The sequence below is a fragment of the Mycteria americana genome, chromosome Z (assembly GCF_035582795.1).
Source record: "Mycteria americana isolate JAX WOST 10 ecotype Jacksonville Zoo and Gardens chromosome Z, USCA_MyAme_1.0, whole genome shotgun sequence".
Taxonomy (NCBI): domain Eukaryota; kingdom Metazoa; phylum Chordata; class Aves; order Ciconiiformes; family Ciconiidae; genus Mycteria; species Mycteria americana.
Window position 1 is genome coordinate 67,702,103 of NC_134396.1, and position 16,165 is coordinate 67,718,267.

Below are 16,165 nucleotides of genomic sequence, written 5' to 3' on the forward strand. Positions count from 1 at the left end.
CTGACTTTTTTTGCGGAGTCCTCAAATATCCAGCTTTCAGGAACACATCTTTAACTTATGTTCTTGGTTGCAACTCTTGAATGTGCTGGTTAGCTTCTGTGTGTTTAAAATGACACCTCTTCAAGGCTTCATGTTCTCTATGCTTTGGTTTAAGGGATGGAAGCCAATACTTTCCTATTACTGAAAGGTAGTGGCAGAACATGGACATTTTTCTCACACTAAATAAAGGCTCTTTTGTGACTCAGTGTTCCCTGAGCAGCAGCAGTGGGAAGTGGGAAGACAAAAGCTTTAGTTGATGCAGATTGCGTGTGGCTTCAGTCCCTACTACACATGTTTGTGTTGATGGCTTGGGTATGCTGGAGAGATGTTTTCTCCAATTGTGTACATGAATAGTGGAGGACAAGGCCTAAAAACCTTCAGGCAGCTCTGGCACTAACCCCAGGACTTGTCTTTGGCATGCAGTGCATGCTTTCTTCTCTTGTCCTAATGACATGTGCTCCTTTAGCATGGCAGAAAGAAGTTAGGCCACCATTTCCCACATTAATGTAGACACTACTGTGTCATCGGTACAAGGATGATGCTTAAACAAGAATCTGGCAGCAAAAAGATACTAAGGGGAATATTTCCCAAGTGTTTAGTTCATCTACATCTGCACCTGCGGAGGGTGAGCAGAGTGAGCTAAATTAGGGGTCTCTTCTAAATTTGGCCACTTAGTCTGCTGTACAGTGAGACTGACTTTAGCCAGAGGCTGTACCTTTTTTGAATAATACAAAGTAGTTTAATTGCCAGTGCTCATACCTGTGTTCTGCTAATACACAATTAGTGAAAATACTGATATGACACTGAATAATCATCTCTTTTGAGGATGCTTTTTTCTGTCATTCTCTGCATGCTGGAGACCGCATTTGTGATCATGTCTGATAAGTTGTGTGTGGTGGGGTTTTTTTTGTTTGTGCATGGTGTGAGAATAACCTGTTAGATATAAAGGGGGATGGTTTTTGGCATTGGTCATTCTTGATTATAGGTCTTGGCTACTGTCTTCTAAACAGTTTTGTTTTCAAACTACACTTCTGTGACCCCAGTCACAAGGTGGATTCTCAAGCCCTTCTTGGACTTCCTGCAGTTCAGTTCTATACAACATCAGTCAATTTTATACTTGACTTCAGGTGCCTTACAAAGTAGAAACTAAAGAGAAGGAGAAATGTCCATAGTCAGGCATAGAGAGGTGATGCTGTACTTCTGAGATTGCAAGAATGGGATTTTTTTTAAGTCTTAATCTTTTCTACTGACTATTCTACACAGTTTGTTAATTTGAAAGCAAATTCCCCCAAAACAAGGGAATCCTGCCTGAGGAGTGTGACTTCTTTTAAAAGAAGATGACTGCCAGAACGTATACCTCCTGTCTTGGTGCATTCACTAGGCCATGCTTCATGGCTGTTCCTCATGTCAAATAGTGACTGCTGACAACTTACCCTCTCTGAGGTAGGGACCCTTTTGTGGCACAAAATGAGTAAAGCTAAGAGGCTGCTTAAAGCCCAGCACTGATCCTTTGGCTTCCTTCTTATTGAATAGTCTCTGGCTGACATCTGTGCCTTTGAATGAAGATTGCTTTGGCTCCCCTTTGGTTCTGAATGACCAGCACTTCTTCCCATAGCAGGTGGCTTGCTCTTAAGACATTAGGTAGTGGAATGGTTAAGTCTGTAAAGTACCCTGCTTCAGCATGGTAGCCTTGGCTACTGAAACCAGTGCTTTTAGTCCTTCTGGGCTGACCAAACCTCAAAGCAGTATCTGCTCTTCACTGAAGAATACCGGATGTGCTTGGGGATGCCAAAGAAACTAGACTGCACTGATGCCACACCTTGCTGTTTTCAGCTGAAGGCTGGTTGATGCAGAAAACGTATCTGTCTTCTCTATAGGTAATGACTTCAGTGCTTCAAAACAAAAAGTCCTTTACTTAGCTGTTTCCTGGCCTTTTGTTCCAGGAGTGGAAAGATGTACCTGGTACTTGATCAGTTAGTGGGGTTGGATATTCAAAGCGTTTATCTCTGTCTTGCAGATCTGAGTTCACATATTTAGCATTCCTTATTAAAGTTGCGTAAGGATTACATGCTTCTCCCAATAAAGAGGCTGCTGCAGGCACACAGGAGTGAGCCTCAAGGTCTTAATAATGGATGTGCAAATTGCCCACATCCTTAAGTGATGGTTTTGATGTTCTGTGTGCTAGAAGCTCACATTGCTGCTTCTTAGTGTCAAAAGACTCCTTGCCTGGGAATGGAAAGGAGCAAGACTTAATTGCAGACCTCTGGTTTGAAGGTGTGATGTCTTCTGTATAGTATAAAGTGGTGCCTAAGAAGGATCCTGAATTTAAATTACATTCTTAGTAGGTGAGAACTCTAGGGTTGGAACAACTGGAGATATAGTTGGTGTTTCTCCTTTATCAGAGAGCAGCTCCTCAGCTTTGAGGCATACTTTCAGCTTCCAGCAAAAACATTGCATCAATCTTGTTCCAAAAGGTTTTTAGTATAAATGAGATAGAGAAATGTGGTGTCTGACCTTATAACTGCACTGGGAGCAATACTTCTGATTTAAGTAGCCTGGAACAAGATTACCTTGTGTTTGTGGATGCTGGGAAGAGAAAGCTATAGTTTCAGTCCTGTTCTTACTAATTTTCAAGTTTTCTACAGAGAGTTCATGAAAAGCAAATTTTCCTTTTCTGTAATTCAGAACAGGGATTATTACCAGGTTTCTGTGAAGGAAGAGATGTGGCATGAATTTCAGAATTATATTGGTCTAATTCCTGTGTTAAAACGGTAATTTTTTTCATGTTAAATAAACTGTCATGAGTACTAGATACTTGGTGAATACCTTTGAGAAGTTTAGGGGAGCGTAGAAATGGAAATACTTTCATACAGGCTGAACTGCAAATGAGAATTGATAAGCAACAAAGCTTTGGTCTGCCGCTGTCTAATTCAGGTTGGTCCATATCAGTATTGGATGCATCCTGTGGCTATTTCATGAGGTGAAACTTCATTTATGACATGCTGGAACTGAGAGCTGTTTGCCAAGCACATGAGACAGCTCCAATATAGGAATGCGAAGAAATCTGGTAGTATCTGCATGGGTGAATGAAATTAAACATGCAGGTGAACCATTTCTCAGCAGTGAAACATTATTTGATGAAGAAAACAAGAAATTCTAACCTTTTTGTCCACATTAGCAGGCAGTGTCAGAGTCCCATACCATACCCCACTGATGTGATCCGCTAGTAAATTTTAAGACATGAAGAAGCCTGCTACATGCTGGGTCACCAATGCCACGTGTTGAAATTCAGAGGGAACAAGGATGGCTACTGCCATCTTGACCCAAATACTTGTCAGAGTATCCTGTGGATTTGAACCAAATGATCTCTCACCCTATTTAATCTTCAGTCTGCGGCCACATCTGCAACATCGGAGTGCATTTAAGACTGCGTTATAGCAGTGCCCCAGTTCCTTGGAGCTGTCTGCACACGTCAGGGTTGAGATGAGTTGAGCTTGAGGGCCTCCCTGCCTCTGGAAAACCTATTGGAGGGAAGGGAGGCATGCCAGAGTTCACTTTTTAATTTCACATGAGCAGTCTGAAGCCCTGTTTCTAAAGGGCTGTTCTAGTAGTTTCAGTAATGCTTTTTCCATGGAGTGGCATTTGTTAAAACATCATCTTAACTGTTTCAACTAATAGTTATAGTTCCTTGTAGCATTCTGTCAACATAAAGTTTGTGTCCCTTATTGATTTTTATCTAAAGGTTTAGCTGTGAGGGAGATAGTGAAGAAAGGTGAATTGCAGAAGGTTCCTGCTGGTCATCTCCAAGCATGCAGTTCATGGCCACAACTTGCTGTTGGGGCAACATTGGTAGCTGAGCAAGTAAACTTCCCTACAGCTACTGGAAAAACACTGGAAGTGTTCTCAGCAAGAATTAAGACAGCTGTTGCTGTTCTGTTGTTTTACTGAAGGTAGAGAAATTAAACCTTGATACTAGTGAAGATTTTAAAGGGTGCTGAGTGAGAGTCTCTTCAAGTGAGACTCCCATCAACAAGAGCAGTGTCTGAGAAGTGGGGCATGAGTGTCACTTCACTTGCTAACCAGAGAATCTGTATGGACTGATTTGTTGTGCTCAGATACTTTAGAGTCTATTCTAACTCCTATATTCTTTTGACTACTGTATATACGAGATACAAAACTACCACATGAACTAGTTATAGTTGCACAATAGGTGGGAGACCATGGTCTCAACAAAGTATCGTAACTGAATTCTTGTCAGCTGCTCTAGATAGCTGTTTAATTTAGTTTAAGTGCTTTTACATATTTAAAAGCAGATAACATTTTACTTAATCTTATGTTAAACATGTGTAATTATAAAAATTAAGCTAAAAATACTTTAAATGTAAGGGAAGAGGATAAAATGGGATGAAGTCTAATTATCAAACTGCCCCTGTTCAAGCACTTAAGAGCACAAGCTATCTGCTCATGCAAGGCAGATGGATTTAGCAGCTGTTGACAAAATGCGAGGGACAGTAGTAGCTGCTTAAAAATGAACACTTACCTTAGTATGGCAAACTGCATTTTCTAGACCTACTTTTCTGAAACTTGAATATAGCTAAAAATGGCAATGAATGTGGTGTCCTTACAAAAAAGAAGATTGCACTTCTGACACCCACTGTCTTTAGTGCAGTTCAGTTGTACGTGTGGAAGATAAGTGGTTAGTTTTCACATTGTGGAATAATCTCTATGATTTCAGGCCTTTGCTGCTTCTTTGTCATTTACCCAGGAGTACTTGCAGAGTTGTTAGCTAAACTGAAACTTTGTGGAATTCAGACTCTCATTTCAGAGAGCAGCTGAAATCAGATGGCATAAATTTGGGAGAATTTCTTAGTTTTCTTGGCTTCAAAGCTCCTGTACTGTTCTCCTGTTATAATAATCATATGCTTATAAAATTCACAGCTTATATTCTCTAAAAGGGAACCTGTTTGTTGATAGGTCAGTTTTTCTTGCCTTTTTGACAGTGTGTTTGAACTAGTAATAATGCATATATGTAGGATTTGTGGTTTAGCATGCCTGCTTGTACTACCTAGAAAACGAGGCAGGATGTGTTTAGAGATCTAGCCTGGAACAGTATTTCACAGTCAGACTTGTGTAGCTGTGAAGCCGTGGTAACAGACTGTACCATTTAGCACAAGCAGCCAGGTGCTGCCCACCCGAAGGTTTCTTTTTGTATCACTTCCTGCTGTCAAACTTCCTGCCTTCTAAACCTGAAGACTAAGAGGAGGTCTATTTCAGGACATTCTTGCTGATCCCTGTTATGAGCCTGTTTTTCAAACTTGATCCAACTGCTTTACTGTGAAGCTTACATGTTGGTTGAAAGCCTGATCCTTTTGCACACCTTCCAAAGCTGTGTTCCCATTTGGCCTGTGGCTGGTAACTATCTGGCACATTGCAGTGGGGTTTTTTTATGGCCAGCATTACAGGATCTCAGAGTAAAATTCTTCAGGTGTTATGTCACCCTTAAAAATTTCATAGACTTTTACAGTCTAAGAATAGTACAGTGTGATGGACGGGCACGTAGAGGAAGGGTCACGTTTCTTTCTTCTTCTGTCCTGTCAACTTTAGTCTTACAGAAACAGCCATATCTGTCTTGTTTAATTGTGCATATTTCTTCTTGCCCTCTGCAGATACTAGTTTCTCAGATACTTGGAAGTATTGCCCCATTACTGTTTTGCACATAGTACAGATGCAAAATGTGGCACACAACTCAGCAGGTGTCTAGAACTACAGTTCTAAAAAAAATTGCACAAGTTGAACACTTCCAGAAAATTGTTGATGCAGCTGTAGTCAGTATGTTTGCAATTAAAGTTTGTACAGAAATAGTTTTTAATTGTTAATACTGAAATTTCTTATGTTTCTTTCTTTCTATTTTCATTGAAGAGCCATGGTAATAAACGCAAAGGATTCTGGGTTGGTCACAGAAGAAAATAGAAAACGTGTATGGAGTTGGACATGATGATGTGAGAGCTGAGCTTATGTTGTTAACAGCAGTAATAGTTCTAGTAACATTGGCCATAATTCAGTGTGTGCAATGTATATGCATACAGTCAGTGCAATGTGAGAAGGGATTCTGTGCTGTCAGATCCTTAGTTATAGAGTACTCTCCTCTGGTGCAGAGTCTGAGCAAACACCTGGTAATGATGCTGAATTGTAGTCTGCCCGAACAACTGAGGCTGTGAGATGGAGAAGGGTTTTTCTTTCCGTGGGGTAGGTGCTCTGTCTCAGCAGAGCATGGGTGAAATACTGTCTCTTAGCGATAGCTTTTATGCTTGCTGTGACTTCTACAGCAATATTCCGGTAGTCAAGGGAAGGATACTGTGTCCCCTCAGTGGAAGCAGGAGAAAGTCTGTTGTCTGACTGGCTGCTTGAATCTAGAACATGTGAAACTCTAACTTGTGTAGATTTCTCTATTTCTATCATAGCAATGCAAAAACTCCTAGCCCATGCTAATGTCTGGCAAGAGCAGAGCTGTTGGAAACTTTATCCCTTGTCAGTGCTACTGCAAAGCTACTGATGTTTTCTGTATGTGAACTTTAAGTTTCAGAGTGATCTCATTGTTCAGTTGAGCCTAGGCTGGCAGTTTCTTTCAGGTCTCTTGTCACTGTTGCTTTTAACAGTGTTAGCTTACTTTTCAACCCTAAATCTTTCATTTGCCTTAATGTAAGACTAATTCTAGGGCATCTAAACTAACCTTACAGGAATATGGGAAGAAAGTATGATCATATACTTATGCCTTAATCTGCAACTGTAGACTTGTTGCCACCTTGACGTACTGTATGTGGAGATGAGGTAGGAGACAAACTAGGCAAGTTGTTGTCCTTTTTTCTTCATGTCCCAGAGGAAGCAAGAGAAGACAAATAGTATGGCATATCTGTCGAGTCGCTTAATCTGCAAAGTGACTGTTTACCTACAGTGTAGAGAGTTTTAAACATTCCCATGACAAAAAATGAAGATTTTGAGGATTGTAGGGCAGCGAGTAGCTGGAATTCAAGGTATTTGCTTATATAGCACAAATGCCTGATACAGGGAGGACCTCATGAATGAACAGACAACTACAACTTTGCTACTTTCCAGAAGAGGTTTGCTATTTTTCAAAACTCCCCAGCTCTTTTTCCTTCTCAGCCTTTACTCCCAATGTGCATTATGTCTGCAGTCCTATATCACTCTAATCTGTCAGATGTTTCTGCAAGGTTTTGAGTGCACTTGTGGTGGGAGAGTAGAGTAGTTTGGCAGCTAAAGGAGGAGCTAGCTGAAGCTGGATGCTCTTTTGTGGTGTGCTGAGTCTGAGAGAGGCAGGGGTTCTTGCTAGCTGCTGCTTAGTGGTGTGCTGAGATAAGGAATGAGTTCTGGCAGCCTGACAATTTCATACTTGGGCAGGGATATGGACAAAAGGTATTGCCTGGCAAACTGTATCTTCCCAGCAGGGTGACTTGTGCAGGCCTTGAATAAATGTGAAATCAAGAATAAAAACCCAATGGGATTGGAGGCAAATTTATATATGGTGACTGATCTCTTCTCTGCTTAAGACCTTGAGACATAGATTTTCTGGGGGTGGGTGTGAAGAGGAGGGTTGTTCTTAACAGCTTTTTAATTTTCAGGATAGTCCATATTTTGAACTCTGCAGTTGTTAAAATGCAATCTCTGATATGGCCTAGGGACTCAGTGTGTTGTAGCACAAAAGTAATAAAGTAATTTTGAACTTTGCATGCTTGTTGGAAGAAAGTGCAACAGCAGAGCGTTGGCCTACTTAGCTGGTGGTTGGAGCGCTGTCCTATTGTCTGGACTGCAGGAATAATCCTGAAGGAGTTATATTTCCAAACAAGCCTTATGTGTGGATCCAGAGCACTATTAATGGAGACTTGGCTTAAGCCTGTTAATATTGTATCCTATAGTTACTCTTCTTGGATTCTGCATATTGCTATTTAAAGTTATTGAAAAGGACTTGAGGTGCTTAGGGACATGGTATAGTGGTGGTCTTGGTAGTGTTAGGTTTACGGTTGGACTCGATCTTAAAGGTCTTTTCCAACCTATACGATTCTGTGATTTCTGTGACTTAGCAGCATTTAGTGTGCTTTTTCATAGTAAACTGCATAATTTATTGCACTTTGCATGTCTCCTGGAAGTGAGTCATGCCAGCAGGTGGAAATGAAGGAACTGGTTTCATCTTACGTTAATCAAGATAGCACTTAATTGTCTTTGCACTTCCATCCACTTGTTTTTCACTCTTGTGCAGGCATGACTCTCTTTTGATCTTTCAGAAGTTTATAGGCTTTGTTTTTACAAATACAGAGGTAGCAAAAACATTTGACTGAACCTGCATAGTCTGTTCCAGGGATTCAGTTAAGTTGACTAGTTAGTCAGTTCTTACTACTGACATTGTGGAAACAAGCTATTTTTAAAATGGTTAAACTGTTTATTCATCCATATATTAACCTGAATTAATGGGCTGATCTCAATATACAGCAAAAACAAGGACTTAATGTTTTAAAACTGGAACTCTTTTTATAAGGCTAAATATGATTAAGGACCTCTCTGAATGTAGTGAATCAGAAAATCTTCATTAAATCACTCTGCTTTTCAGCAAGCACTGTGCTTTTTGATGGGGATTAATGCAATGTACATTCTCTTGCAGTCTTATGCAGACAAATTAAAATTCACTCTTGTCAGTGATTGCAGTAATTTACAAGAAGTCTGTGGAAGTGTTGGGTCTTGCAAATTGGCACTGGTCCTCTAGTGGTGTGGGATATTTTGCATGCTTTTAGCAGAGCCTAGTGCTCTTTCCTTCCACCTTGGGAGTCCCCAGGCTGCAGGTTTGGCATGTCTTATCACTGCTTACTCTTTCATAGGTACTTGTAGGTATATATTGCTGTTATGTCCTAGTGATTCTAGGCCAGCTGTTTGAATAGATGTTAATTCTAGTGGAAACTAGTATGTGTTAAGAGACCTCAAGTAATCTGAAGGTTTTTAATAGGCATCACTGCCTTTCAGGGTAACTGTGCTGTGAGATTAGTGCAATGTATTTATAATAATAAGGTGTGTTTCGGTGAAGTCTACCTCAGTTTGGGTAGCAGTGTTACTGACCTGCACACCCTGAAGCCCTTTCACTCCAAAGATGTCACATGGACTATAAGGACTTGGGTATTCTTACAGAAAGTGGATACTTCCTCTCAGCCACTGCAAGCAGAGTGGTAAGTCCTAACTGCTTCATGGCTTGTCTATTATGTATTGAAGCAGCTAGTATATTGCATTATAGAAGCAAGACCTTAAATATGAGCAAGGAACTTTCTTTAGCTTCATGTATTTATACTTATCTTGCTATATGAAAGCACTTTATTTCTACATTTTGTTTTCTTTCATCGTGGTACACTTCAACTGGCAGTTCTTACAATACAAATTTGCCAGGCTGACATCATGTTTCTTTGTGCACAACTGCAGAAAAGGATTTATTATACTATTTTCTATGGGGTTTTTGTCTTCCTGGAGTACACCAAGTGTGAGTAGAAGTAGGTAGAAAGTTGTAGAAGGCAACAGAAGAAAAATGGGCAACCCTCTAGTTTTAGTGACATAATACTTTAAGCTTAAGGAAAATAACTGACACAAATACAGCTCAGATCCTGCATTTCATTCTATGATTCCTTGAACAGTTTTTGTAAATCTGTCAACTCCCAGAGTTACCAAAGGTACAGCCATGTTATCTTCCACACTATTGACCAGTAGTTTGTTACTTTGTTTTTACCTTTTCTTATTTGAGACATTTGGTAGAACTGACTAAAACAGAAGGAGACCTGTAATCTGAATTCTTTCCTGTCTTCTGAGTTTCTGGAGCTATTGAAGATAAAAGTTGCTTTTTTTTCTTCTCCTGGTCTTTCTGGTACCTATGGCTTCATGCAGGTTAATCCACAGCCCTTTTTGAAATGCATTTGAAGCCTAATGTTGCTGCACAATGGTTATGAAGTCTTGCATCTATAGCAAGATGCATTGATTATTCTGCATGCGCTCCCCCCAATAAAAAAAGCTTCCTTCTGGAAGAATTTTGCTGTGTTCCTCTAAGAATTACTTTGTGGAGATGTATTTTAGTTTCATATAATGAAAGTGTCAGCTTTTCTCAGCATATCCTTTTCCTGTGTGTATTTACCAACTACAATGAGAAATGGCATGTTTCCTACTACTCGGCATTGCAGATTAGTAGTTGTTCTTGTTTGTTAATCAAAGCTATTAAACCTGAAAGAAGGATATTCCCCTTTGACATATTTGCAAGGACGTATTTTTTTGAGTTGACAGTTAACACTTAGAATTTATCTTTTGACAAGAATTTGTCATTTCGTTATTGTTTTTCAATCATCAGTAACGACCAGAAAAAACCCCACATGATTGAAAGCAACACTGCAAGTTAACTTTTGCAAAATGTGCCCCAGGGGGTGGTGGTGGTGGGGGGATAGTTTTCAAACTTAATCATGGCACATTTCAGGATGTCTTTGAAAACTCTGAGATTAATTAGCAGATAGAGTCTAAAAGAACAACAAAACCCCAACAATAGTATGTGTTAATGTGAAGTTTGGGAAAAGAAATTATGTTCAAGTGTCGTGATAGTGTTTTACTTGAATGCACAAATTGCTGCATGCTTCCAAACATCACAACAGTAGAAAAGATGCTTTATCCACCTTATTATTTAAGGTGACTAGGTGGTACAGTAGGGCGGAATATTTAACACTGCTGGCTATATTCCTGACGAGGACCGACTGCAAAAGGTAAAACTTCTCAGCTGTATAGACACTGTGACTACTGGTAGTGGTAAAAATTAAAGGGTAAAGCCAGCTTTCAAAAAAGTAACTAATTTAGCAAATTCTGTGGTGTATACTTTCACCTTAGCATGGTAAGGAGCTTCTACTTGTAATATGATGAGCTAGTTTGTAAGAAAGCATGCTCCCTAGGTCACTTGTTTCAAGCAGTTCGTGGTTGTCACTAGTTATGTTTGAACACAAGAGGCTGTAACAGGCAAGACTATCAATGTTCAATCTCCTGTAGTGTCCATAAGCAAATGCCCTGTTACTTTTGCTTGTGCAAAACCTTCCCACACAGTCCCTGCTTCTAACTGTCTTTTTAGGGGTCGAGATTTCCTATTTAGATATGGTGTATCTGTTAGTAACCCTCAGTTAATGTCTGTTCTGGCTTACTGAACATCTTTATCAGGTTCGTGTAAATCTTGGCATCCACAATACGCCCTGCCCTTGACTTTCCCTTGCCTGCTGTGCAGAAGAACCAGAGCTGCACCCTCATTTTTGTATCTGACATCAACAAGCTTGTGTTGATGAAGCAGCAGATGATGATGTTCCTCACATGTGAAGAACCATGCAAGATGTAAGGCAAGAGGATGGCACTAAGTTAATAAAAGGGTAGAGCTGAACCTGGCTGAGATGAAACTTTAGTTTCTTTCCTGAAAAACTGTAATTTTTAGGATAACTTACAGCTCTGTTAATAGCTTTTTAATTTCAGACATAATCTTCTTACTGGATGGCAGGATAAACTGTCAAGTATTTTGATCAGTGTTTGGTCCTCTTCATTCAGTCTTCAACTTCCATTTTTCCAGATTTGGAGCAATAACTGAGAAACTGGGTTTGGGAGAAAGAGGCATCAAAGTGTCAAATATTGAAATCTAGTAGTGATCATAATTTATAGGTGTTTTCTTTGCAAGCTGCCTGGCTTGTTGGCTCAGTGGTGTATGAGTTATGAATGTTCAGTAAATAAAATCCATCTACTGGAACTATGAGCAAACTGCAGTTAAATTGGGGATTGTTCAGTGGCTCATGCAGGTTCCCTTATTTTGCTGAAGCTGCTTTTAAAATGCAGTTCAAGCCTTAATGCAAACTTCAAAGGGTTGTGAAACTTGAACAATAATTTGTTAAAAGTAAATGGGAAGAAAGCAACACTGATGGTATTCTGTGCTTATTCTTTCAGCCCTTCTTGTTAGAGACCATAGCTATGTAGGTAGTTCCAGGTAGAGTTCTGCAGTTAAGTGAATTGCATGTCTGGGTGTGTGCTTCTAGCTTTATTCAGTGTCAAAAAATACTATGGTAATTTCAGTGGCTTAAATCAGATGCAGTTGACAATGGTGATTTATGAAGATGCAGTAACTTTTTTGAGAAAGTGCTGATACCAGCTGAATGATCCCCTTATCTTGGCACAGGAGTGCTCTGTGGGCCTGTCTCTCAGGAGGATCACACTAGTATATTGTGGAGCATTTTGATGTCTTGAATTGCAAATCCAGACAAACAAAAGGTTTGAGTGTTTCTTACTCTTATATCTGAAACTGTCAAACCTCTCATGCTCCTGAAGTTGGACTACAGGCCAGTAGTGCTGTTGATCTTTCCCATGGCCACACTGGCTTGCCTTCAGGACGTCACAGGCTGTGACTACTTAGAGTTTTTAGGTTGATCTTAACATGACGCTGTCTTCTGCAGTGCTGCTTCTGCTTTTGTGTGCTGGTCAGGGAACACATCTCCACTGTGAAGTTTTAGGAGACTTGTGAAAAATTATATTGTTTCATGAGATTAATTCAAACGAGAGCCTTTGTATGTAGGCTTGTAATGTTATGTATGTTTCTTTTAACAGCATTCTTCCCACCAGTATGTGCAACTTTAGGAGTGACAAAAGGCAGAATAAAGCCTAATGTCAAGTTGCTGTGAACTTGACTTGATCCTGTTTACGAGGATATAAAGCTAACTTGTTCTTAAAGTACTTTAGTGGATCTTTACCAATTAACTTCATACACAGAGACAGAAATTTATGGCTTTAAACATAGTTATGCTTAGTTTATTGAAAATAGGGTTTGATGTAGAATGAACACTTGCATGGCTGGTAGCAGAAAATGTATTAATACTTCACTAGAAAATGGACTATTTCCTTTCAATCAAGGACTTGCCGATCTTCAAGGAGTAAAGCACTGAAGGCAGCATACATACATACAGCTGAAGTTAAATTATAAAAAGATGAAGTCCCTAGTCTGCTAGAATTCTTATGGTTTTTTTTCTGTAGACTTACAGACGTTGAGTTTCAGCTCCTAGACGTTATTGCTTAACCTCAAGTATGTTCTTCACTGTCATATATTGATGCAAATAGTATGTAATTTTTTTGGAAGATAGGCTTTTTTAGCATTTCTTCTGTGTGATACTGTAGTTCTTGCTCATTATATTCCTTTAATTATTTTGCAATAAAATCTTTTTTGCAGAACTTGAAATAGCCTGAAATGTCTGAAACGTCACTATGCTGAAATCAATGACTGTATTGTAGAAAAATCCCTTTTTTTTTTAAATTCCTGTGTATCTTAAAGTTTTTTGATCGCCCTCTGTGGAAGGTGAATGTGTGAATATGTATTATTTGCTATTGAGATTTTTAATTTTCCAGCGTATGATTAGTGTGTGCTCTTGTGGTAAATTTTTGTACTAGACCATGAAACTAGTTTTATAGCTTAGTGGTATGTATTAGTTTTCAGATGTATTATTAACCAATTGTGAGTGTTCTTCTGGGGTTTTTTTTGCTTTTTATTTAATATGTGTATCAGGATGATCATTTGAAATTGATAGTTTTGGGTTCTTTTTATTCTAAGAATTAGCATTGATAGTACTCAATTAATGGGGCTACTTCTCTTATATTACTTTTAACTATTAAGGAGATCAGTAAGTGGAGGAGGGGAGGTGGAACTTACAAACCTAGCTCTGCTTGCTCCTTAAAATGAACCACTTAGTTTCACAGAACTCATTCAGTCTTACCTTATAAGAAGTTGAGTACATACTGAAATGTTTTTCAGAGCTCAGTTGACTGTAGTATTTGTTTTGGCTGTAATTTTTTTTTTGTGGAAAAAGTGATTACCTGAATTTGTTGATTGTCTATTCTGCTTGGTCTGCAGACCTTACAGGAATGTTTAAGAATTCCAGCCAAGGTGCAGGATTAGCTAGGTACTCTGGTAATTTAATCAACAATTACTTCCAAAAGGTAGCTTGCCTCAGCCCTTGCGTTGGGGATTCGATAGCTCTGATGGGAAACAGCAGCCAAGGACTCCCTCGTGTGGTGGGTGTGCCAAGCTTTCAAAGGCATCTTGCCGCATTGTTAAAAGGCGAGTGTTTTGGTTCACGAGGGTAGGGAGAGCATGTTGAAATAATGCAAGTAGTTGACCGTGGGAAGAAATGCAGCAGCAGAAACTCTTCTAGTACTGAAGTTGCTGTTTTTTCAGTACCTGTTAGTCATCTGGTAATAATACCATTGTATACTAATGGAGCAGTGCTGAAAAAAACAAAACAAAATAGGTGTGTGCTCAGGCAAAGAAAGTTCTACAGTATTGGCTCTGGATTTTGTCAGCAGTAGCTATTTAGAGAGGAGAATCATGAGGGGACAGATTCAGTAGACAACTGGACATCAGGAGGCTTCATATTGGCCAAAATTTCTGGGGTCAAACTTTGTTTCTGCCCCAAAAAAAACCATTCAGAGAAGACCTAGTAATTTACCAAGAGGCTTTGATCAGTCATGAAATAAAACTACCATACTAATCAGCTGCTCTCTAATCATGATGTTATGCAGAAAACAATATGCATTCATTTTTAGGGGTGATAAAATGTTGCAAGACTACTGAAAATGCATCACTTGAGTTCACTGTGCATTTGTAACCTCGCAGGGATTTTTTCTGTGTGATACAACTCTCACAGTATTTCAGAAGTAGCTTTTGAAAGGGCTTACTTAACATGTGTTAAGTTAAAGCTCATACTTGTCTACATACTTGTCTACCTTTCAAGCCTTTCTTTTAAGGTGTAACAGATTGTAAATGACACTTGAGCACTTTCAGGCAAACTCTTGTCAACAGGACCGCATAGTTCAGGTGACTGAATTCTCTCTTGCTATGCATCTAGCCCAGTAGCATTGAGTAAAGAGCTGTTGAAGATGCTGCCTTTGGCACTTGTGTCTGAAACAGTATTTCTTCTTGGTTCTGAGGTGCCTACAGGCTTTGGGGAATGTTCCTCCTGAAACTGAGTGGTAGCTTGTAGGTTGAAAACATAACAGAAGCATTTTACAGCCATTCTGCACTCCAAGTTCTGTTATAAAATAGGCTGTCACCCTTTGGCCACTGCAGAAGGGAGCAGCTATACAGAGACATTCCTGCATATCTGTCTAGTTAGAGAAGTTTGCTCTTGTTACATACTGTGGTCCCACTTTTTTTATTTATTTTCACCTGTTTTCCAGGTTTAGGGGTATAGTAGGCAAAAGGGAGAGGATCTCTAACTTGGCCTTCAAGGAACCTGTCTGATCTGGAGGCTCTTGTCCTTTCTGTCCTCTTTGGAAGTGCAACATGGAGGAATTTAGCTGTTATGGGTAGGTATACTAAAGCTTTAGAAGACAAGCCGCTGTCTGTGGCTGTTGCAGCTGCTTCCAAAGAGAAAAAGGAAGGAGATTAAGGTTGGCAAATATACTTTTTCTTGCAAGAAAAGTCATCAGGCAGGCCACTTCTAGGGAGGTTGAGAGGAGAGGCTGTAAAACATCTTAACTGGTGGCCTGGTGTGGTTGGGCTAAATGGCCTGGTTCAGCTGTTTGTGTAACTCCTTAATGTAGCAGTAGAATCTTAATGCAGGTTTGTTGGAAAGAAGAAAACAGGTTTGGTGAGGGTAAATAATTTAGTTTGGAATGTCTTTCAATTTTTCTTACGTTCCAGTGTAGCTGAATTACTGTTTGGAAATAAGTTCTGGATTTCCCAGAGAAACAGGAAGCTTAGAAGACACAGTAGAAATTATTTGAGAAGAACAAACTACTGAGAGGTGGTAATTATGTATAGATTATCTACGGAAGGTAAAACCTTTGTCATGTTATCCTGCACTTGTCTAACTGTTCATTACTATTTACAGGTGCTGCCCTCAGTGCAGTTGAGGCATAAATTGCTGCCTTGGACGGGTGATCACCACTAGCAGTCCAGCCCTTAAAACTGTCAGTAGACAGACGATAGCAAGGATACACCACCAGCTTTTAAGAGTGCAAACACTTCATTTGAGTCTAGAAAAAGACAATTCTTTATAATTGCCTCGTAATCAGAATATGATCTCTAAATTGA

General features: G+C 39.6%; 1 protein-coding gene across 2 annotated transcripts in view; it reads left to right on the plus strand.

Moving 5' to 3' along the window:
* The window catches only part of ELAVL2 (ELAV like RNA binding protein 2), a 106,444-nt gene that overhangs the window by 49,583 nt on the left and 40,696 nt on the right, over positions 1-16,165 (plus strand). The gene's annotated exons all lie outside the window — the stretch shown is intronic.